The sequence below is a fragment of the Strigops habroptila genome, chromosome 1, assembly GCF_004027225.2.
Source record: "Strigops habroptila isolate Jane chromosome 1, bStrHab1.2.pri, whole genome shotgun sequence".
NCBI classification, from domain to species: Eukaryota; Metazoa; Chordata; class Aves; order Psittaciformes; family Psittacidae; genus Strigops; species Strigops habroptila.
The window spans coordinates 131,983,700-132,008,400 of record NC_044277.2 but is presented as its reverse complement, the minus strand read 5'-3'; the positions used below and the strand labels follow the sequence as shown (position 1 = coordinate 132,008,400).

Sequence of the window (24,701 nt, the reverse complement as noted above, 5' to 3'; positions counted from 1 at the left end):
TCTCAAACTGAAAGATGAATACTGAAGCAATACCACAGACAAATCCATGACAACTTGCTATAATAACAGCACAAACAACGAGAGCCCTCCCAGCCACCTCACTAGTAGCTGTGGTTTAGTTGCACTGAAATTTTATGATTTCACTCATTGCTGGGCAGTGGCCTGAGCAATGTTCTTGTCTGCTCTGGGACTACTCACTGATTCCATGTGGCCAGTGTTGCCCCTTAAGCAATAAATGTTGATTTTAGGCTCAAGAATTATCCATCCACCCACCTTTGGTTATTTCTAAACATATAACTAAAGGACCACCTTCAAGTTTTAATGGGGAAGAGTGATTTATTTTCAGACCGTGGTGATGATTGAAAGTCCTTTCCAGCCACAAAGCCCTCAGCTGCACTTTCAAGGTTGTTCCCATCATCCGTATCAAATGAAACTTTCATTCAGGGCTTCGATGTGACCAAGACAGAGAGAGATCACAATTAAATCTCTAAATACTAAATCTCTGAATAAAGGAGCTTTCCTGAATTTTACATTTTGCTTGCCTTAGCACTTGTAAAAGAAGAATTTTAACTTACAGCCTGTAGAAAACTACATATAGGTAGTATACGTTTACACATATAAAATGTACCATTCTGTGATGCCAAACTGACCACATCATAACATCACCTGGCACATACAGGAATTGGGTACACCGCCATCACAGAAGTCCTATTCAAATGCTGTTCCTCAAGCAGGGACTTCCAGTCAATCCAGAGTAACTCAGCCTCAGTGTAAGCAAATGTCTTGTACTTCACCTGGTCTAATTTAATACCTGGGGTCAACCCAAGCACACTTATCCAAGGAGTAATGAGTTCCTTTCTGTCCCGCACTGTCCATGAATAGGATGGTGAGGACTAACTCTAGTTTTAGGATGTTTTAGGTCACAAAACATCCTCCCTTCTTTCACCTACCCTGCTGGTTATCTGCCTCACCTTCCATCAGCAAATCACTATAAGGGTCTGCTCGTCAGAAGTGGAAAGAATATGTAACACATCAGCATTTTCATCTGAATTCAGCACAGCACTCAGGTGTCTGCAGACTGCTTAGTGAAGTCAACAAAATAAAGTACCTCCTGAGCAAATCCATCTCACTTTCCAGGCTCAGAGTACTGGTTTCATCGGTGACACATTATGGTAGCACCAGAATCACTTTGCTGCCAAGCAGGAAACAAGCACACTGTCTAGATTGCGTTTAAGAGCTTTCCAAACCCCTGACAGATTTCATGCACCTTTCCTACAACCGCAAGGCCACGTAGAAACACACTGCCAAAACCATACTCTTGTGGCTGCACTTGAAATTCTGACTTCCAGCCATTGCTGCCAAGATGTTTAGTTAACTACTCTTTCCTTACAGGATTTCACTACATTTGGTTGCCAAATGCCTGTTTATGGCCACCAGGTATAAGACACCTCCTTTTTAAACACTACATTACAATTTTTCCTCAATCAGCCATTCCCTGGTGCTGCAATCTTCCTACCTATTAAGACCTGGTTTATCAAAGAATTTGATCTATTAAAAAAAAAAAAAAAAAAAGTCAAAGAAATTTTCATTCATTTCAGAGGAGCCTGAGAATCAAAGAGTTATTCAAACATACAAATTTCCTTCTCCTCTACAAAATACATCCATTACATGGATTACAGTGTCAGGTGTGGGTCACAAATATCCAGTTACGGTGCTGTTATACCATGTTTTGAAATGCCTCAGGTTAATACCATATTGCTGGACAGCAGCATGACTCACACGCCAAGCCTGTCTGAGACCTCCAAAAGCCGAAAGATAAACAAGGAAGAAGTACTAAGAAACCTGTTTAAAGTAGGAGAGAGTATCAGAAGTTTTTTAACTCTCCTGTTTTATTTTTTTCCTTTTTTCTTTTCAGTCTCAAATTGCAGACATATGCTCAACCAAAGGATTTATGTATATTCTGCAGTTCCAGTGGATTGCTGATCCCAGAGCAACTATTACTTTGGTTTTCTCACATTAGAAAATACTGGTAAGACTAACAGTGGCAGTTTGGGCTTTTAGGCAATGGCTAGAAAATGGTAACTGTGAGTCAAGATACTGAAAGAACAGTACGTGCCAGTCTCTGTCATGGCAATTACTTATTACTCGGGACTGATGCTTGTCATAGCTTCTGCAGATAACATGGGGACCACTCAAAACTCTCCTGTAGCTCTGGCTCCTGTGTTCTCCCGGCAGCCTGTCAAGCTGTTCTGCCACGTGAGCCTGCCTGTGCTTCTCTTCCCAAATATTAAGGTGAATAATAAATGGCTTAAACTACACTAAATTATTTTGTAGCGTAAATAATTGCAGGTTTTGTTGCTAGGGCATTTGCAGAAGGCCAACAGAGACATGAGGCAGTCTTTAAAGGGAAGTATTAGTGAATTCCAAGGTAAAGTCCCGGTAAGCCTGCTTGTTCCAGAGAACTTGAGCTAGGATAAACTGATTTCAGAAGCAGCAGCAACCTTAGCAATCTGTCAGATTCAATCTGTCAAATTTCAACTACAGCCATAGCCAACATGTAAAATACTGGATAGGCACTAGAGTTTTTACTGATACATAACACAAATAGGGCATGCCACTGGCAGTAAAATTACCTTTGAAAACAAAGGGAAGGCAGCAAGTAATTTCCAGGCTAAAACCACTTGCTGACATAATACCCAAGTACTTCCCAAATCAAAGTTCTGTTCTGTTACAGAAGTGACAAGTGAAGATGCACATGTTATGCACACACAAACCATAAACAGATCTTACGAGATACACCAATGAGAACCAGCAAAATAAAATCACGCAGACAGATAACCCACTCTAAGATATTTTTATATGATGCCAGTTACAAACAATATATCAGACAGCTTTTAGTTTTACAAATTGGATTACAAACCAAAAAGCAAGGGTTTGTAAATAGAGACTACAGTATCAGCATTTCAGAACGCTGATTAAAATCCAAAGAAAAATCTTAAATGCTGCTTCTGAAGGAGTGTTTATGTTCAAAGAAGGTATGTTTTTCTTTCTTAAAAATTCATGTTTCTTACAGGAGTTAAATATTTCATTGCATTCTATTTATCTGTAATAACTAATTTTTACTTATCACAGGAAAAGAAGGGCTGATGGAAGCTCTATCTTTGCTGCTGAGTAAGCAGAGCAGAAGTCAGGAAATGCTGCGCAGTCTTACTGCAACATTTCTTTCTCGGTCTCTCAAGTGCAGAGGCTGACATCACCTGACCCTTTTGTGACTCACCCCCTGGAGCATTTTGAATCTCTTGTGCTGGAAATATCTCTTTTTGTGCTCATTTCAAACTCTTTTAACTTATGATTTTTCCAACCCAGTTGATTCTATGATTCTATGATATGATTTTTCTCTGCTGCTTGCATTGCTGTTACTTAGCACTACATGTTTTAGCTTGATTTTCTTCTTGCTGCAGATTTCCTTTATTCTACCAAAATAGCTATATTGTGACATGCCACCTGGTCCTAACTAGGAAGTGTGGGTGCTTGGTCTTGTCCTCAGAGAGGAAAGCCAAGCAAAAGCAATAGCCTTGGTCATAACCACAGAATTAGAAGCCCCAGTCTCATGATGTGCATTTGGGGAGATGGCTGGGAAAGACTATGCACAGATAGAGCCAAAAATAAAACTAATAGTTAACAGCCTGAGATGGATCGATCCTAAGCAATCTCTATAATGCAGCTCAAAACAGTGGGGAAGACAGGAAATACTGCAGTCAACACAGCGTGCTCACCAAGCGTTTTGATCAACTCTGTTCAAAGTGTTGTGTTTCTTGGGTCTTTTAAGCTGACCAGGCCCATGATGGATCATTACAAGAGTCTAGCTGGATTAGGTGTCCAGTCTTTCACACATGGCAATTCACTCTTCAGGCTCTCTTTCCTTGAGGAACTTATCAGATGGCCCATTATTCCTGCAAAATCTCACCTGTGTTGCATCTGTGTAGCTGCATCCATATATTGCAATAGTTTATGAACTGGATCTATCAACAGTTATATTAACCATTTAAGAATATATTAACAGTGAATTCAATCAGGCAGCTTGCTTGTTCAATGGGCCTTGTTCTCTTTCTAAGCTGGCCTGTGCCAGTGGCATGCAAACAATATTTTGGAAGTAAATAACCTCTAAATAGTGTTAGTCATTGCTCAAGCAGACAGTTCTGAGGCGCAAACAACATTTGGCCAGAGGAACTTTTCATGAGACTGACCAATAAGAAAGTCAGGCTGAAAATCAGTGATTTATCCATATCCTTGGATTGTCTACTTCTCATTTCTTTTACACCTGCTAAATGTTAAGGTGTGATTTTGGTTACTTTCACTCCAATTATGGACCCCACTGCTACACCATGACTTCATAAGACTGGCATCAGCCCTCGGCCAACTCTAAGCACAGGAGGCAAATGTCTGGTACAGAAAAGTCTTTTCAGAAAAGCAGCACTTGAGTTTGACTGCTCTACCATCACAGCCAAGCCAAAGGAGTCCCTGGCCAGCCTGGAACCAACACTGACTCAAGGTCAAGCTGCAAGAGGAGCAAAGGTAGAAAACTTCATGTCTGCAGGACAAATATGGCCCAGAGCTTGCTCTAACAGTATCCAAACCTACATGATATTTTTCCAACAATTAATTCAAGTAGACCACTAAGTGGTCTGAAGGATTTTTTCTGCCTTCAGCAGGATAAAGACTTCTCACTATCAGAGCAAGCGCTGCCTCAATGAGCAGAATGCACAGATTTAAATTAATTTTAAACCCGGTCAGTCCAGACTGTATTATAAGCCTATGTGAAAACAATGGACTGAGATGAAACTTGGTTCGTGTTGTTTAAGTAAAGCTTATTCCAAGTTCACTTAAATGTATTTACTTCAGCCATAAAATTAGTACAATCCAATCTTAGAACAAGTGTCAATTTATATAACCACACCTTTAGCTAAACCAGTCGAAACCTACATATTATGTATGGGCATATTTGAAATCCTACAGACAAATCCACACTAAATGTCCATCACGTGGCTGATGGGACCTGCCAACCACCAAGAGATCTCCAGCTCTACCATTTTGCAGAATCACAACAATGGTGCAGGGACGATGGCTTCTCAGTCCAGGGCTACACGTGCATCTCAGAACAAAACCACAATCAATGCAACTCAGCAAAACAAATAGCCTGCATGAGGCGGGAGCAGAAGGCACTGCTTACCACGCATCCTTCACAGCTGGAAGCCTATAGAGGAAAGCCTCGCTGCAGGTACCCAGCCTAACTGGTCACTGCCAGTAACTTTTCTGCAGTACTGATGCAACTGGGTCACTATGGCCAACGGAAATGGAAATGACCATTACTGATGACGTATTCTGCTTGATAGGCAAGTTTCAAATCCTGCAGCACTTTATATACAGGCAAGTGCTTTACCTACCCTGAAAACACTCTGTAAGGACACTGACCCTTGATAAGGCCTGTTTTATTGATCTAGCAGAAAAACAGTAAGGAGAACAGTTGTCATCTAGCCTAAAAACAACACAACTTTTGCAACTCTAAGCTAGCTATTAACTGACTGCTGAAAACCAGAATTTCGTCTGTATTAAAGAGAGAATAAGGCTATTCAAGGAATGAAAGTTATCCAGTTTAGCTGAGTTTATGGAGAAAAGACAGCGATCCCTAGAACTTATCTTTGCTAGAAATCCAGTGAAGGGGTAATCATATACACCAAACCATCATTTTCCACACTGCCAACAGACTTGTGTTTCAGACATCTAGGACAAGTCAATTACCACCCAAGGTTAGATTGATAGAATTGATAGTGATCCTCAGGTGGTCAAAATAATTCTGCAGTGTTCATAAATACACTAGTGCTTGTTGCTGTCATGGTCTAAGGGCATAGGCAAGACAGTGCCTTAAGCAGAGATGGTGTCTTGTATGAGAGACTAGAAGTATACTTGAAAGTCTCTCAGAAGCTGTAAGCCTCAAAGCCATATTTTTTCAAGCAGACACGTTACCCAAATAAAAGATATTTAATGTGCAAAACTTGCCGTGGACAAAGAGTTCTGTGGTTCTGGAGAGCCTGGGGAATATGGAAGAATCACTTTCGAAAGAAAAACATTGCTTATGCACATAAGCTATAGTAAAGCATATTAATATTTTTCAAATCTTGTATTTAAATTCATAGCAAAGACGAAGGCAAAATTTATCTGTGGGCTGAAGCCCAAAGACTACCTTTATGTTTTATTAAAGATAGTCCACACTACTCCAAATACTCTTTATGGTTATCTTGCATGAGTTACAATGTTTGGGGCATGTATTGAAGGGTACTTTTCCTGAGAAAGTCAAGATATTTTGTTTGCAAGCTGTCCAGAACTATTAACACCTATTTACCAGGGCTTACATTAAACCCCTGTGATTCAACTGTGAAAAGCTCACCGGAAAGACCTCAGCTGGGAGAGGATCTTGCACCCCCACTCTAAGATTTAGCCTTGGACTACATCTCCAGTGTAGACACACTTTTCCTGGCCAGCAGGTCAAACAGATCCTCCTTCCAAATTTACCTGTGATAATGAGAGAAATAGCAGACTTTTTATAACAGCAAGTAGTGATAGGACAATGGGTAATGGCTTTAAACTGACAGAGGGTAGATTTAGATTAGATATAAGGAAAAAAATCTTTACTGTGACGGTGGTGAGACACTGGCACAGCTTGCCCAGAGAAGCTGTGGCTGCCCCATCCCTGGCAGTGTTCAAGGCCAGGTTGGACAGGGCTTTGAGGAGCCTGGTCAAGTGAAAGTGTCCCTTCCAGTGGCAGGGGGGTTAGAACTAGATGATCTTTAAGGTCCCTTCCAAGCCAAACCATTCTATGATTCTATACCACAACCAATCTTCACTATGACCTGACAGACATAACGAATACACTGTAGTCATAAACTCTTGGAGGCAGACCAACTGGTGTCACAGTCATTGAACACTGGTGTCATTATTTCACATGTCTGAAGTCCTGCGAAGGTATCTTTGAGCTATGTTCCTTCATGCCATGAGAGACAAGGATATTACATTTAGCTGTTCTCAAAGCAAGCATGATTGCAATGACACTACCTGTCGATGCAACTATTTATACATGCAAATGCCTGACACGCCATAGGCTCTGGCATTATCAAAATGTTCTCCAGCACCCAAGACTCACAGCTATTTCCCTTCTCCCTGTAACCAACATTCCCCTTACTACCTCACCTTTTTGTGCCTTATTAGTAGAAATTCATTTCTCCTGGGAAGAGGCATGCCACTCTTGGGAAAACAAAACCTTCCCCTCTGGGAAGACAGCTGAAGATCTCATTAAAACCGGTACCAAAGTTATGACTAATTTGAAACCACACATCACCTTTATGCAATTAAAATTATGAGGCTATTAGGAGGCACAAAGCTATAACCCGGTGACTGTTGTTCTATACACAGAATAAGGTAGGCGAACAGTTAAGGCTTCCCTGAGGGAAAGGAGGGGCAGGAACTTAAACCTCAAGGATGTGTTGCAACATACTTACAGAGGTCAGGCTATATTACTCATTGTCAACTCTATAGTAAAACAGATGCCTTGCTACAGGAATAAAACATCCATTTTGCTTTGAAGAATAGTTCACCTGTAAGTGAGTGTATCCTCCTAGACAACTCTGGTAAAGAAAGGGAGAGGAAGAAGTAATTTTCTTAAGCCACAAACTCTTTAAATACCAAGAACCAAGAATTCCTTCACACCACAAAAAGCAGGCATGGAAAGTAAATTGTGTTCTCCTTTTATGCACAAGAACTATCGAAGAGAAGATCCATAACAAAATCATTGTTGGTTTATTTGTTCTCAAACAAATGAAACTCATCATCCCGAAAGCTATTCTGCCAAGAAGTCAGGAAATTCCTGTAGGACACATATCTGTGCTTTCCTCTTAGTGTTTTTAGTATGAGAGGAAGAAAAAAGCTGCCGACTTATTTTTCTGAGATAATAAAAAGATGAAAAATGTTTAACAAGAAGAAAAAAATCACAATAGCCTAAATTAACCAGATCTCTTTTACTTCTCTGCTTACAAAAGCCAAAAGTTTATGCATACTATGTACCACATGCACGGAAATAAGATCCATGTGATACATTGCAGAGATATGATACATCAAATTTGTCACCTATCCTATCTTACCTACCTAATCCCAGGAAGTAAGGAACACCTCCAGAACATTTGCTGAGCAAATGTTCACAACCTTTTTACTTTGAGATACATTGTAGCGGTTTGTGTGTGTTTTGTGGGGTTTTTTTGTTTTGTTTCAGTTGTGTGTTTGTGGTTTTTTATTGTTGTTGGTTTGGTTTTGGTTTGTTTGTTTTAAATCAGCCTTCCAGAGAAGTGTTTCCTTCTTTCACACAGAGAAATTACAAAATTGTATGAAGAGAAGGTTGCAGTAGCCCAAAATAATGGCAATTAGGAAAAGCATCAAGCAAAATCTGACTAAAATGGGGCTGCAAGATTGACTCAGCCCTTTGTGGTCAGAGGGGCCCAACTTCTGTATTGATATCTTCAACAGCTTCTTTTACCCCACAGGATCAGAGGACCAGCAGAAGGGCAGGCAGAGGGGAACACCACAGTGAAGCAAGTGCATTTGGTATCAGGAGGTGCAGACCCTTGGGCCAACTGCAATGCTGCTATATGGCAAAGGCAATAAGCAGCCAGGGGAAGGAAGGAAAGAACCAAGCGTCAAGGAAAGGTGATCTAGGGTTGCTCAACTAAGAACAGGATGCAGGAACCAGAACCTTTAAAACTACGACTGCCACAACCCTTTCTGTAAGAGATCCATGCGCAGCAGCAATGTGAGCCCTAAAAATCTTTGGGAATGTAGCCTTCACCCTTGTTATGTTCTGGTCCTCATCTGTTCAGTGGTACCACCTTGCATCAGTCACACCACCAGTCCTGGCTAGATGGCGACAGTCTGACAAGAGGTCACATCACATGTTTACCAACTGCGGCTTGATTTAATGCTCCACCTCCTCTTATGCCTGAGAACTACTCAGTTTGACCCAAATCCCCAGTGTTTTTTGCTTTGTATGGTACTGTGCTTGGGAGGGGAAATCCCATTTTCAATTGTGGAGCACAGCAGGGCAGTGGTCATTTCCAGCTCATACACTGTGTCCATGCTAAAAGCATCACAGCACCGTGGGCACATGATGATCACAGCACTAGCTTGAGCAGGTACACCAGGGCTGTCTAAAGGTGCTGCCATGAAAATAGCTATTCTTCAGGAGTTAATGCAGAAAAGCATAGCTGAAAACAACTTGTAAGTGTACCAAAAGGTGAAAAAGAGAGGCCTTGAAGAGGAAAGGCAATATTTACCGAGCTCTGCCTGCAAGGCAGGGAACAAGGGAAAACCAGAAAACAGAAAGTCTGCCAAGATAGGATCCAGGCAATATTTCGTGAAACACAGTAACGTGGTGAAATTATGCTACTCCAGCTTTCTGCTGGGTTATCCCCGACTGACCGTACCATAAACATTCCTGACTGATTGAACCATTCAAAAAAACCAACCCAACCCCCCAAACCAACACATCATTCAAATAAATTGCTACCTTATTCAAATACAAAAACCTCTGCAGCATGTTCTGTCACAAAACAGCTAATTCTAGGAAAGAGTATCTGCAAGCTGGCAACTGCTGTTTTGCAATGATACAGAAGCACAAATCCTTAATTCCAGTAGCTCAGCTGATAGCAGTTAACAGCAGCTGAACTATAGAGACATAAATGAAATAGGAACCACAACACCAATATAAATCATAATGAATTTTCCACTTGTATGAACACATGGAGCTACTTTATTAAACAACTATTTCTGCCTATGTTCACAAATAGCATCTTGTTTTCTATTTCATAAGTTCACTGGGACCAAGTACTGCCTTTTTGACTATAGTTGCACTGCTCCCTACATGGGGCACAAGTACTGAGGCTTCTAGGTGCAATTGTCTTCTAATCACACTATAGCATTGGAGAGATTATGTTGTTAGTACCTTAGCAGTAATATCTTCAAAACATTTTTCTCCTTAAAAAAAATACTTAAATATCATTATTTTGCAACTAAAATTTAAAATCATAATAATCTATAATAAAGGTAATACAAGTATTTATATGAATACAAGCATGGTGTACCAATGCAAGATCTTTAAACTGAAATGCACTAAAAGGTAATTACTTCTTGGATTCAATATAAAATATATATGATAAACTAGAGACTTCTGTGTTTCAAGTCAAGCATAATAAATAATATCCTAGGCTGAAGTAGGCATAAATATTCATCTTCTACACAAAGAAAACATTGGTATCTCCATTTCTCTAAAGGAAGTCCAGTTTTGTGGCGTACAGTAAAGCTCTGCCTTGCATTACTTTTAGTTTCAGTTTTCCCTAGCACAAATAGGAAGACCACTCTTTTCGCTTAAGCTATTTCCTGTCAGTGTAAGAAGCGCAGTGGGCAATGAAAACTGAAGCTGCTATTTCCCTTGGGCAACGGGTGGTGCTGGCATGTGCCCAGATGAGAGTCTCAAATACACCCGAGTGGGCCAGACCCTGACCCTCAGTGCCTTGGCTCCACACCTCTGCCTGCCTTTGACTTTTCATCACTGCTAGCAGAATTAGGCAATATTTACCTAAAATTGCCACATCCTCAAAGGAGCTCCGAGAACGCCCAAGCCCAATCGTGCTGATTCAATGGCGACTGTATGTCTCTATGGGGCTACTCCAGTAAGTGGGGGTGAGACAACAAGCAAACACAGGCATCTCAAGGAAAAGTGCAGACAGCTGCCCAAGTGCCTGCCTCGCTGCCTAACTCCAGTACACAGCCCAGGGCAAACCCAGCAACTCAGTCCCTTGGAGCTTCCTTTGCTTTATCAATCAGTTAAGCATCAATTGTACGCTGTGTTTGCATAGGCTTTCTACATAGGTACCTAAAAACGCTCAGGCTGGTTAACCTAAATAGCACACAGAATTTTAAAGTAATAGTAAGGCAGCCTCCTGACTAATGAAAAGGTACAACAAATATGATGTATTTAATACAAAATCATGTCATTATATACATTATATGTTTATATATCATTATACACAGTAATATGCATTGTAATATACATTGTAATGTACAATGTATATACACAATAACAATGTATTTATGTAACAATATAGTGTATATACAAGGTATAATGAATACACATATTATGATGTATATTCATGCAGAGCTTTTCCGCATCCATGCAAAGATCACAGTAGCTAAAGGTGATGGTCTCGCTTTAGCAAAACAAAAAGGGTTGGTTCAAAACAAGATTAAGAATTATTTAAGCCGAAGTTTCTCACTGCCTGGTGTTAATCATTACTAAGAGCAGCCATTTACACAGCCGTGAATCCCAGGGACGTCGTCTATCACCGAGCAGGGGAACAAACACACTTTAAGAGACCGTGGGGAACCAACCCCTACCGCAGCCGGCGGCTCTGCGATAGCGCTCGCGGTCTGGACCTGGGCTTTCCAAGCCGTCGCCTAAACCACTGGTATTTAAGGGGCTCAGCCAGCGCCCCACCAGCACCGGGAACCCGGGGGTTCGGGGGCTCCGCACCCACCCACCCCACCCCGCCGCGCCGCCGCCCGCAACTGTGGACACACGCACACAGGCCGAGCGACCCCGCGGCTGGGCCGGCACCCCCCAAGCCCCGGCGGGTCTGACACCCCCGGCGGGCACCGCGACCCCCGCCCGCCGCCGCGCTCTCACTCACCACCACCGCCGCCGCGCACAGAGCCAGCGCCGCCACTCCCGCCACCGCCCATAGGCCGGGAGGAGGCGGTGCGTCAGCACCAGTGGGCGGGGCGACGAGCGTGGCCCCGCCCACTCCATCCCCCGGCGCGCCGCGGCCGCAGGGGGCCGACCAGCGGCAGCGGCTGGAGCTGGGAGCGGGAGGGTGCTGCGGCGGTGGAGGGATCGGGATCGGGATCGGGATCGGGATCGGGATCGGGATCGGAACTCGGCCCGGCCCGGCCCTTCCCGCGGTGTGCCGAGGGGTTTCCATGTGTCTGTTTAATTTTTAAGCCCTGCGTTTTCCACCTGTGTTCTGGCAAACCAGAGGTGCAAAGAATGGCTTTCCTCCAAAAAAGAAGGTTGTTTTTAGGAGCCTTTCAGTTAAGGGGGAGAGGGGGAGAAAGAGAGAAGTTACAATTTATAAAGCCAATTAATTAATTAATTAATTTTTGAAGGCGAAGAAAATCTCAAAAAAAAAAAGGAAGAAAAATTAAGATTTACAAATCCAATTAATTTATTTTTTAAAGGTGAAGGAAATCTCTCAAAAAATAGAAATTAAGATCCCTAAATTCAATTATTTATTTAATTTTTAAAGTGAATTAAATCTCTCAAAAAAAGAGAAATTAAGGTTGATAATTAATTAATTATATATATAGGTGAATGAAAGCTCTCTGGAGGTTTGCTTCAGCTTTACTTGATTTCTCAGGAAATCAGAACACGCGTAGTTTTGTTTCCTTACTAGTTTTTTGGGGTTTTTGGTTTAGAAAACTGATGTTGCAAATTAAGTTCTGTTGCCAGTTGAGAATTTGCATAAAGGAAATTCTTGTGCATTTTCGATGAAGTTCTCATGCTAATTCCATCCAGGTTTTTTCACACCAGCAGCATTGTTTCCTGATGTGATGTTTGAGAATACATTTGCACAGAGGTTTCTTGTGACCCCTTCTCAGGGTGCAGCTGTAGTGCTGGCATGAATGATGGGGCCTGCTGCTGGCATTAGCTGACCTGCTGGTCTGAGGGGACTTCTTTCTCTATGCTGAGAACTTGCCTCTCAACGCTGTGATAAACTAATTGCACTTCAGGGAGTTATTCTGCATGTTTCAGCCAAAAAATAGGGGGGACTTTATTCCACAACTGCTCTCTCTTAAGATTTCCACTGAAATAAATTATTAATCTGCTATGTTGACATCAATTTGACTTATTTCAGATTAAATCTGCTACAGTTATGGCCGAACATTTACTCAGAAGTGTAGACTTTAAATGAAGTCGTGGTTCTGTTACCACACATTTATAATCCCTCAACTATTTCATGACACTGGAACAAAGCTCTGCATCCAGAAAGTGCTGTAGGACTATCTGGATCCTGACTGCTGCACCACATTATGAAAAAATTCAGATTAAAAATTCAGATTAAAAAATTCAGATTCTTAAATTTGCAAGGTACACTTCTTTGAACTAAAGGACTAGAATTAAAGAACAAACCCACATGGTGCATTATGGACACAAAATAAAAAGAAACATGTTTTTTAGACTACCTATAATTTCCTTTCTGTAGCTAAAGAGGGAAGGAAATCATGCAGCATTAGGCTGCAGTGGGATTCTTAGGCATTACTCTTAGGAAGCATCAGTAAATAATGACAGGAGTTGTGTCACTGATTGCAGTTATAAAAGATGCTTGGTGCTTTTGTGTTGTGGAAGGTGTGAAGATTAAGAAAAGAGTGAGAAAAAGAAAGGAAGGAAGTCTGCAAGTGTTTCCCCTTACTGGTTTTTGTTCTGTGATAGAAAACAATTGTCCATCAACCATGTTTTCTCATTGTATTTGGCAAGTAAGTGGTTTCTTTGTAGCTTGTTTTCAATAAAGCATGAAAATGACACATTTGCCAATGTCTTGCTAATAATTTTTATCCCTTTTTCACATATATATAACGATAAGCAGTTGAACATATTTAAATACTCCTACCTGCAAGCTGGATGTTACCTCAAGCATCTTGGATGGGAGTTCTGATATCTAAAATTGCGGGAGGAATGAAACACTTGACTTTGGTCTGTCTGTTATGAAAGCATGGCTAAGAGAAGAGTTTTGGTTAGAACAGGCAAGTTGTCAATACACTGGTCATTTTAGTGCTGTGAATGTAGCGGCTTTGAAATCTATTTTGCAAGCACTGTGCTCTCATGCTCAGTAGCATCTGCTAAGTTTACAGTCTCAAAGGTGCTTGGCTTAAAAAAAGCAAAGTCTGCCCAAGCAAAATTGGGTCAGACTGGGGGAGAGAGAGGATTATTTGGATTTGCACGTAACGTGAAAAAGGACTGTTTATTTTGTTTCAATCTTTTTTTCTCCCTGTAATTCCAGTTTTCTGTATTATATTTGATCTGAAGACAAACTGAAATGGAAGGCCTCAGTGCTTCTAAATTGAAGAAGAAAACTATCAATTGAGAAGAAAAGAGTTATGAATAAAATCACCATCTTTTCAACTGAAGCAGAAGCCAAATGCCTTATTAAAAACTTAAAACCACCAAAAAGAGCTATGATCCATTGCAACACACTCAGTGTTGAAGAAAGTTGTCTGGCCAGCTTGCAAGACTTACATGATGCTCTTCAGTAAAAATAAGCAAGGATGAAACAAACAGGAATATTTTTAAAGGGACTTTTCCTTTACATGTTAGATAGATAAAAGCAAAGGAATACAGACATTCTTTTTCCCTAACTTTTCTTTTTTGTTCCTCCCTTTATATCTAGGCAATTTTTGTTCTGTTTAGTTTTGTTTCTCAAAGTCAGATTTAATAAAATAATGTAGTCACTATGTTTGTTTGCACGGATCCACCAGACTGACCAATCAAAATTGGCATCCAGGGTAATATAGAGTAAACAAAACATATAGCCCTCAAATTTGGCTTGATATTTTTGACTATTTCAGAGAAGATATGAGTAGTATAAAGCAGTGCTTGACTGGAGGAGCCTCAGATGCTGGTTTTGCATTTGCAGTTTCTTACTGGTTGTGTGCTGTTTTCTTGCGAAATACTGTCCTTGAAGGGGATTCCAGCTGAGTGTTTATTTCCGTATCTTCCAGCTTCCCTTCCTATTTCTGGCTTTTTGTACTGGGATTGAAGGCACAAAGGCCAAGGAGTTGGCTGCCCTATTTTCCCTGCCTACACTGGGGACTTACTTGTCCCTCAGCTCTCTGTAGTCAAGGCAGAAGCAAACATCTCCTTAAGACAACTCAGATTGCCTAAGGTTTCATTTGTCCTCTGAAAACACCTGTGCCTCCAGCATCCAGAAAGGCAGCCAAGGGCAGTTCTGTACTTGTGGGAGGTGTCTAGGTCAGACCCACTATAAAATGGTAGGTCTTCCTTTTGGCTTGCGGAGGTTTGGCTGTGAGCTGGCATTTGGTTACCACAGAAAATGTGCATGTCATATGAGAGGCAGTGTATACATGGACTACTGTCTACTCCTCACCATTGTCCTGTTACATTCATAAGAAGAGGTGGAATAAGAAGAGGCTTGTGATATTCTCAGTCCAAATACTCAGTAAGTAAATACCTTCCCTGTATTTCTCTTCTGTTTTTTCATTTGGTGCAAAGAAACCCATGATAAATTCTCATGTGCCATTTGTTCCACACCTGGAAAAAGAACCATGAAACCATTAGGCATTCTTTGTAGGGAACCCTGCTTTAAGTACATATGTATTTCCAAATGAGCATTTGTTTCCTTTGGCAGATTACCCCACAGTTCTCACCACATTCCTGAAGCTTCAGAACCTTGCCTCTTCTGCTGACAGTACCCTGAGCCTGAGGGACAGATGGGTCTGACCCGGTGAGGTGACTTCTGCCGTTGACTTCTAGACAGGGTCTGTGCAATGACTTCCTAAGGTAACTTTTTGTTGTCCTCAGGCAGAAGGAAGTCTGAGTATCATTGATGGGAACCAGGGTGGGGACAATAGACTGGGAGGAATTAATTGCTTTGAAAGGCATTTGAATTGGTATGTTTTATATGCGATGGGCATGGATGGGAGGGGCTGAGCTGGTGGTGAATATTTTAAGAGGCGCTGTGGCAAGGTGGCTGCCAATGAAGTTGGAAGATCAAAGGCAGCAGAGATGTAATTAGGGGAAGCAGGTTTGGAAAGACAAAGGTTTGCAGGGTCTGGCATTACTGACGGTGATCATGTTACTGTGGAGCGGACCCCGTTTCCTAACAGCTGGAGAGCATGCGCTTGATCTAATTGCACACTGAACAAATACTTCCCATCTGTACTTTGACAGCAAAAGGTCAGGGCTTATGTCCATGCCGAAGATGTGACAGCTGAACAAGATACGCTGCATCGGCTGAGTTTCACCAACTCTGCTGTTGGTTCCTGTAAATGCCATATCATATAATCTCATTTAGCAGAAAAAAAGAAAGATTTAAGCTAAATGCTTTTGCCTTGCTTTCCCAGTGCTCTGAGATCATGCCTGTGAGTAGCTCCCGTCAGCCAAGGAACAATGGGAGTTTGCTCCCTTGCAGGGCTTCTCCTGCCGTTACCCACCTTGGCCCCATGGCCTGGTTACATGCAGGGTTTGTGCTGCTGTAGGTGCCGTTTAGGAGGAGAATTTTTTACCAGAATAAATACCTTGGTACAATTCGTAGTACTAATTAAAGCTATCTAACATTAGTATAATTTACTCTCCTCCTTTTCGCAGGCATAAACTTATCTATATACCCTCCTAATGCCAATTTAATGAACTCTTTGACAAGGCTTTGTTATTTTAGACACACCCGCATAGTTAGAATGGTACTACTGTCATGTCATGGTACAACTCCCTTACGCAGGCAACCTTTAGTGTAGCATTTAAAATGTCAATGACTGTCACTTTTAATTATATCAATACCTCATCGCTGCAGATAGATTTTAGAAGTACAGGTGGATGAAATCTGGCTGGCTGGTTGATCAGAGGAGACAGGCAAGAAAAACCATGTGCTGTTCAGGATCCTGTCTTGACACTGTATTTTAGAGGGTCTTACTTAGTTCTTACAACAGTGAGTCAAGTGAATCAGGTACCTGCTGCTGCCTGCAACATTGGGCAGGCTTTGCCCTCCCTGTTGCCCATGTATTCTGTCCCTTTTAGATGAGTGTATCCATTACCTTAAAGGCATTACAGTGAGGAAATGCTAGTTTTTTCAGGCCTATTCTAAAATCTACATGGAATAAGCAGTTACATCCGTGTAATTTTTGAACTTACAATATAGATTACATCATATGCACAAGTATATTTGAAACAGCTTCTTGATTGTCTTATAAACATCTGCAAGGCTATTTATGGCCACAGAAACATGTTGTAGGGCGTGAGAGTTGGTGGACTATTGTTGCTTCTTTGCAGTTGGCAGCCTGGACTTTGCAAGCCTTCATGTGTGAGTTGTAGTAATAGCTCGGCACCATAAGAGCAGCTTCTGGCTAGCTGTTACCTCATCATGAAGCCATGTGGTCTATTGTTCCATTTCCTGCATTTTATCCATTTACAATGAAGGAGTAGTGCACTTTGGATTGATCTATATAAGGTGGTTACTGTGAAACAGTCTGAAGTCTGGGATTCAGAGCCCAGCAGCTATGGTGGTTCCTCAAGTAGACGCTCTTATTTTCTATGATGGATGCCTTTGTTTGCTTTTACACAGCTCAATTCTCACTTGTATTAAGCTAAATCACGCAAAGGCGTACTTACTGCAAAAAAGTGTTCCCTCAGGGAGCTGTTGCAGATCAGATACACAGCAGTAGCTGTCCTGAGCTCTTCCCTGTGTAGACAAGTCCTGTATCGTTACCTTGTCTGCCCTTAGTGACTTCATGTAAGGTTTATTCATTGTATTATGTGGCCAAAAAAGCTAACGCTAAGGACTATCTGGAGTGTGTTACTTAATTAGACATGCTTTCAGGCATTTAAGTGACTCTTTAGTTTCCCCCTATGGCTTGATTCCCTCTTTCTGACTTCAAATTCTAAGCCACTTGGGTTTATATTTTAATCACCTTGCAATCGTCAGTGTTGGATACTAGTGTAACTTCTGCAGGGGGATGAGTGGTAAGAATTTCTCAGTTAATTTTTTACAAAACTCATTGATCTGATGTTAGGAGTTGTGGTATAGCAATATTGCTAGGGATGTTTGTAACATCTCCTGTCTTAGCTCAGTCTGTGACGTGGGACACTACCATGTGTTTGCTGTGATTTCAAATAAGTATTTCCATGTGGTACTCTGCAGCACTCACTTCACTAGCACAGTTAAGCAAGGAAACAAAAGCCTTTTTGCAATAATTTGTTCATTTTCTCAGTTTTTGTTTTACTAAAATAAAATAAAATTAAATAATAAAGCTTCTTGTGCATTGTGCATCAAGAGCATGACAGTTGGGCTTGCTGGTGCAGTTATACTGGTTATACTCCTATTACGAATATGTTGTGTAGTATCCAGGGAAGTTAGATTGAGATTTCAAGGGAGAACATAAGCAACTCTCCCTTACCTGTAGCTCTCACCTGCCTTTTTAGAGTGTGTTGTCTTTCATATCTGGAAGAGTCCAGGCCTTGATATACTGGACCAGTCTTAGCAACTACAGAATTCGTTTCTCACTAAGTAGAGGAAAGAGGCATGCAAATTTTGAGTGAGAGCCTGCTGAGTTTTCTTAATAATGAGATGTGACTGGGTCATATCAAATAACAAAAAAATACAAAATAACAAATAAATGAAATTGGTTCCTTTTTTGTGCTTATTCAAAACAGACACAAGCAGTGAGCAGTCTGTAGCAGCTGTAATTGAGCAGCTTCAGATGGCAAGTTATAAGTAAATAAGGAAGAGCAGGAAGCCTTCAATTGCTTGAACTTTCTAGAATCACAGAATCACAGAATGGTTTGGGTTGGAAAGCACCTTAAAGCTCATCCAGTTCCAATCCCCCTGCCATGGGCAGGGATACCTCCCACTAGACCAGGTTGCTCCAAGCCCCATCCAACCTGGCCTTGAACACTGCCAGGGAAGTTCCCCACTACCAGAGAGTATTTCTTAAGTTTGTAACTCTATCTTTGAAATTACTCCAGTTTTGGTGGCTTTATGTACATACATTGTCCTCTAGCAATTCATGCTCTAGTATTGCCTTAAACTTCAGGTTCACCTTTGCAAAGCACTGCTTATCAAATCAAATCAAACTGCCTCTTTTTCAAAATACAGCATCTCTTCTTTTGAAAGAAATTAATATTCATCATGGGAAAGAGTGAGGGACTAGGAGTCAAGCCTGTGATGGCATCGGTGTTGTAGGTTTCTTGCAACTGTGTATAGAAAAGCGAAATGCTTCATGTCTCTCCATTCCACATAATATGCCCAGCATACACTATAAATCATTCTATCTATATAGGTAAATAATCTCATTTATTTACATTGCTTTTCTTCAGCTGCTTTGCTGCATCCTCAGCCTTGCATCAGCAGGTCAGCTCTGTGAGTCTAGTCCAGCATTTACCGATGTTATTGTAAATGGAACAGGACCATTTCACTAGGTCCTGCTTCAAGGGCTGTTTAGTACAACTTTCTTGGAAAGATAGTGATTTTTCAATGCATAATCTTTCAACCAATATGAAATATTTGCATTTTGCAGAGGCAACATTTCCAACTGGTAAGAACGTTTTCCAAATCTATGCTTACCAGAATTTGCTCTTGTTCTTCTGCTGCTCTTGCACATATGCACAGCAAGTATACTGAGCACATTGCTATGCACATCTGCAGTCACCCACATCTGCTCCCTACTGCTACTCCACAGCTGTCCTGGATGAAGTTAAACAGCTTCTGCCTCCCGTCCAAATGTTCAGTAAAACCATTTGGAAGCCAAGGAAGCAAATATTAAGTTGGATCTTTAGGACATCACACCACCACCAGTGTGACTAGCAGCCGTGAAATCCCAAGCATGACTGTCCTAAAATCAGCTTGAGAAGCTGTTCTTTTTCATCAGAACTATTGTCAGGTTAAGAGAGTCCTTTACAACATCTTCGGTAAGGGATTTTAATATTCTAATTAAAGTTGTCTTACACACCTATTAGATTTAAATTTAAACGTTTTAAGTGTTATCATTTAGTCATTGTTCATCCCAAAAATATATTTTCAAGCTTCAGCATGAATCTTGCATGTCTGCCATAGCATAAGGAAGACCAAAGTCTCTTTTTTCAAACCTCGAACCATATTTAAGCTGTTAATATTGAAGACTTAGATTACCACATTTATTCCCCAGGGCCACTTACTTCCCTCTGACTGAATGCAACATCCACCTAATGGAGGCAGGCACTAATCTTCGTGCCAGCAGCTCCGACTGCTGATCTACTAGCAGAAAATAGATTAGTCACTAGAAAGCAATGAGCACAATTAGATTCCTGAAGGAGATGTCAATGCCTGGAACTATTTCAGGGGAAGCTGCCATTCACCTCTGAAATTCTTTGGCCACTGCTTGCCATTCTGTTCTTGGGACTAGCTTATCCAGAGCATCACAGGGAGCCAGCCATACATAAAGAGCTGTTTTCACGATCCCTGTTCTCCAATGCTGTGCATCTTATGTCACAGTGGCCAGGCTGGTGACACCTCCCAACTCCTCAAAGTCATCCACCAAGATGAAGGCAAATACACCTGAAGAACTATTCGGTATTGGTGATTTTCAGAAAGATAATGCACGGTACTTTGGAAATAGCACCTAGAATGTTAGCAGGAATTTCACTGTGGAGCCCTGAACATGGAAAAACAAAACATTGCTCATTTGACCCCAATCCATTGTATTCTGGTAGGTTGTAAACTGCGTCTTGTGGGGCAGTCAAAAGGTATACCACTGCAGCACAGCACACCAGCTGTGAATTCTTTGCAGTTCTGTGGGTAAACCCAAACGTCACCCCACAGGCATCAGTGCCTTTCTGGAAGGGGAGGAACAAACTGCAGCAATCTGCTGTTGAAACACAACAGCCTGGGGTCCCTTTAGCCACGAAACTCTTGGAAGAGCCAATAAGAGGATGGCAGGAGGGTAACTGACTCCCTGCAAGACAAGGCACCTTTCACACTATGCACAACTAGGCATGGTGCTCAGGGATCTCCTGTGGCACCCCACGGTTTTGTCCTCAGCCACCAGTGTGGGTACAGCCACCTCCTGGGGGCTGACAGGGCTGCATGCAGGCAGCTACATGACTCCCAGATTGGAGTGCCATCTACTGCATCGCCACCACCATTGCCTATGGCAATTTGGTTAGGGTTTGTAGATTTAGCCACAGCATTTGAAATACAAGCAGCTACAAATGAGATATTTTACTTCTACATTATTTATAACAATATGTTTAGAAGCTTAAAGCTAGCAATGGTATCTTCAACTACCCCTGAAGGAGTAAAACCAGCCGTAAGTCAACTACTCATTCAGAAGATTATAGTTTTAACTATTTTTTTTCTAAATTGAGGGGATAGCATACATTTTCTAAGCAGTGATGTGCAGAACACTGGCAGGCATGCCACCTGTGGATCTGTGACAATGAAGAGAAACAATAGAGAGATGCATTTATTAGAAATCAACCATTCTGTGACTTCTCAAAGTCAAGAAATGCTCAGCAATAACATCCAAAACTTTAGACTAGTCAGATGTAACATATGGAATAACACAGAATACTCAGCAATACTGCTCAGTAAAAGCCTTCTGCAAAAATTGCAGAATGTCTGTGACAATGAGGTGAGATGCTGTTTCTCCCTCGAATGTCAGATTTTACTGCCTAAACAGGATTCTTTACAGCTAAGTCCTAGAGTTGGAGTATTAAGTTCAAAGCTTCAGCATACAAACTTCTTTTTGAAAGTCCTTAAATGCATGCAGGAGGGCAACAAAGCTGGTGCCAGGGCTGGAAGGCATGTCCTGTGAGGAGCAGCTGAGGACACCACGTTTGTCTAGTTGGGAGACAAGGAGGCCGAGAGTTGGCCTCATTGCTCTCTACAGCTCTTCCCAAGGAGGGGAAATGGAGAGGGAGGTGCTGATCTCTTCTCGCTGGGATCCATTGATAGGACGCGTGGGAATGGTTCAGAGCTGCGCCCGGGCAGGTTTAGAGTAGCCATTAGGAAGCATTTCTTTACCTAGAGGGTGGCCAAAACCTGGAAGAGGCTTGCTAGAGAGGTGGCCGATGCCCCGTGCCCATCAGTGTTTCAGAGGCATTTGGACAACACCCTCAATAACACGCTTTAACTTTTGGCCAGCCCCAAAGCGGTCGAGCAGTTGGACTTGAGGATCATTGTAATTCTCTTACAACCTCCAGGGTTTTTTCCCCCTGCTTCCTTCTTTCCCTAACAGCACGTGCTGAGGAAATACCGGATGACATTTCTTCCCAGCCCTGCACTAGCGGAAGGGATAGAGTGGGTATCGTGTCCCATCATAGGCATTGGCTCTGTCACTTTGTGGGAAGGAGGCCTGTGCCTTCCGATGGGGGTGAGAGATGTCGATTGTCTCTGGATGATTTGAGCACCTGAACAGATTTGCAAAAAAGACGTGTGAACTGGGTTTTGAAACTCTTGTGTGTTCATCCAGTTTATTTGGGTTTCCACAGGGTAGCAAAAAACCCCATCTCTGACATGGGTGAGGCTCAAAGGTGGAGCCCTCAGCCTGGAGCAGGATGTGCTCCTGAACTCAATGGTTGCAAATCATTTTATGTGGGCAATACCTGCTCATTTCCTTGTGATTTCCCCCCACTCCCAACCTCACCCCTCCCCCAAATACTAGGTTTTAAAAATGCCTGAGTTGTTGCTTTTGGAGAAACAGAACCAAACACAAGAGCCTGAGAACAACAGTGCTCCGTCAGGGGTCCATCTGGCCCAATCGTCTCTCTCCAGTGGCACCCCGTACATGTCTGAAGGAGAGTGTATGAGGAGTGCAGGTCTACTTCTGTCAGGGTCCAGAGGGTGTTCGTGGGCCCCAATGCCTGGGACCGGCCTCCCTTGGGACCTGCACAGCAGACAGCCCCTCAGATCTAGGTCACAGCTTGTCATGCAGAAGTGTGTGCATAACATGTCATAGCTGTTCTGTTCTATTGTCTTCTATTCTGTTCCATTCCATCCCATCCCATCCCATTCCATTCCATCCCATCCCATTCCATTCCATTCCATTCCATTCCATTCCATCCCATTCCATTCCATTCCGCTCTAACACAAATCAGGCACAAGTCAGGTTACAGGTGGAAAGAGTATTTTATTTATTTAGAAAAAAAGTTGGTGTATCTTAGTTTAGGCTAGGTTAGGTTAGGTTAGGTTAAGTTAGGTTAGGTTAGTTTGGGTTAGGTTAGTTTAGGTAAGGTTAGCTTAGGTTAGGTTAGGTTAGTTTAGGTTAGTTAATTTTAGTGGAGTTTAGGTTAGATTCTATTTTCTTTTCCTGAATCTTGCAGAGCTGATGCTCACAAGCATTAACTCGATGCACATGCGTAGCCAGCAGCAGGCTGACGCATCCTTCAGTTCAGCTTTAAACAACCTCCCTTGCAGCCTGAAAAGGAGAAAAGCCGGGGCAGCAGCGGTGCCGTGGTGGTGTGAGAGCAGTGCAAGACCCCAGCCAGAATGGGCCAGGGAAGACCTGACAAGGGGGGTGCTCAATGCAACAGAGGAGAAGCAGCAAGTCCCGGGGCCACGCTGGGGCCACCCTGGGAGTCCAGAAGGCTTCCTCCCCCCGCGTGCGGGGCACGAGGGCCAGCTGCGTGGAGCACGAGCAGCTGCCTTTGGGCCACAATAGCCCAAAGGAGCCCCATGGAGGGGCTGTGCTTGGCTGCGGAGGAGGCAAAAAACCCCGGGGACACTTGCCAGTCCACCCTGGGGGCAAAAAAGCCTTCCCCCCCCAGCTGCAGGACACGAGGGGCCACCTTCGTGGTGCATGAGCACCAGGCGATAAACCAGAGCACCAGGACCAGAGGAGCCCTGACAAGTGGTCATGCTCAGTGCTCAGAGGAAGGCAAAAAACCCCCGGGGACCAGGGCCAATCCGCCCCGGGGGAAAATTCCTTCCTGACCCCAGCGCTGGCAATCGGCTACTCCCTGAGCACGTGAGCAAGACCTGCTCCTGGTCCACGGGCTGGTTATGCCTCTAAGGGGACACTGGCACTGCCTTTTCTGCCTCCACCTGGAGCTATCTCCGGGGCTCCCCACAGCAGCAAAATGCCGCTGGGCTCATCTACCCTGGGAGCAAGAACCCTTCCTGTGCCTGGCACCGGAGCTCCAAAGCACTGCGGGAGGGCGCTGAGCTTTATACTGCCCCAGGGCACTGTGATGCTGCGCTGGCGGGTGGTGGCACTATGACACGGGGGTGACGGGGCCCCCGCAGCCCTGCCCAGCACAGCCCTGCTGCTGCCCCTTCGCCCAGCGTGCCTTGGAGAAAGGCCTTTGGGGTGCTGGCCCTGAGGCAGTGCCTGTGCCCAGGAGGCCCAGGGGCATGTCCCTGCCCATGGCGGCCACGCACTGGGCACCGCTGCGGGGCATCCCTGTAAACGAACCTGTATGTTCAGCCGGTATCAATAAAGGCTTTTCTACCACTTACAGTCCTTTGAGTGTGGTGATCCCAGAGGTGAAAGAAAGGGCGTTTGGTTCCCTCTGCATGAGCTTTGCAGAATTGTAGAGAGCACACAGGATTTCCTCGCCATTCCTTATCAACACACCAAGTGGCGTTTGCTACTACGCTGCTTATGGTGAGGTCTTCTTCTTGGAAAGAAGAAGAATGTAAGAAATCTCTTCTGCGTTTGTTACACAGGATGTTTGGATAGTTGCTTGTGTTCCTTAACATTCATGTGTCTAGTTTGGGGGTTTACCTCTTGTATTACTACTTGAATGCAGCACTTCACTGACTGCTGCCTGTTTCCATGTTCTTGATAGCTCAATAAAGTGTTTTGATCCCAATGTGGTTTACACCGCGTCGACTGAGCAGGTT

The 24,701-nt window shown here is 42.9% G+C and overlaps 1 protein-coding gene across 2 annotated transcripts in view; it reads right to left on the bottom strand.

The window, feature by feature from the left end:
• Positions 1-11,848, bottom strand: part of SNX10 (sorting nexin 10) — a 36,248-nt gene extending 24,400 nt beyond the window's left edge. The window contains exons 1-2 of one of the 2 annotated variants that reach the window (XM_030489061.1): positions 11,787-11,836; positions 6,446-6,570 (exon numbers count right to left, since the gene is read on the bottom strand). The gene's annotated coding sequence lies outside the window, so the exon portion shown is untranslated. Of the gene's footprint in view, positions 1-6,445; positions 6,571-11,786 lie in introns of both variants that reach the window. The other variant, XM_030489071.1, reaches the window with a different exon arrangement.
• Between the last annotated feature and the right edge of the window lie 12,853 nt (positions 11,849-24,701).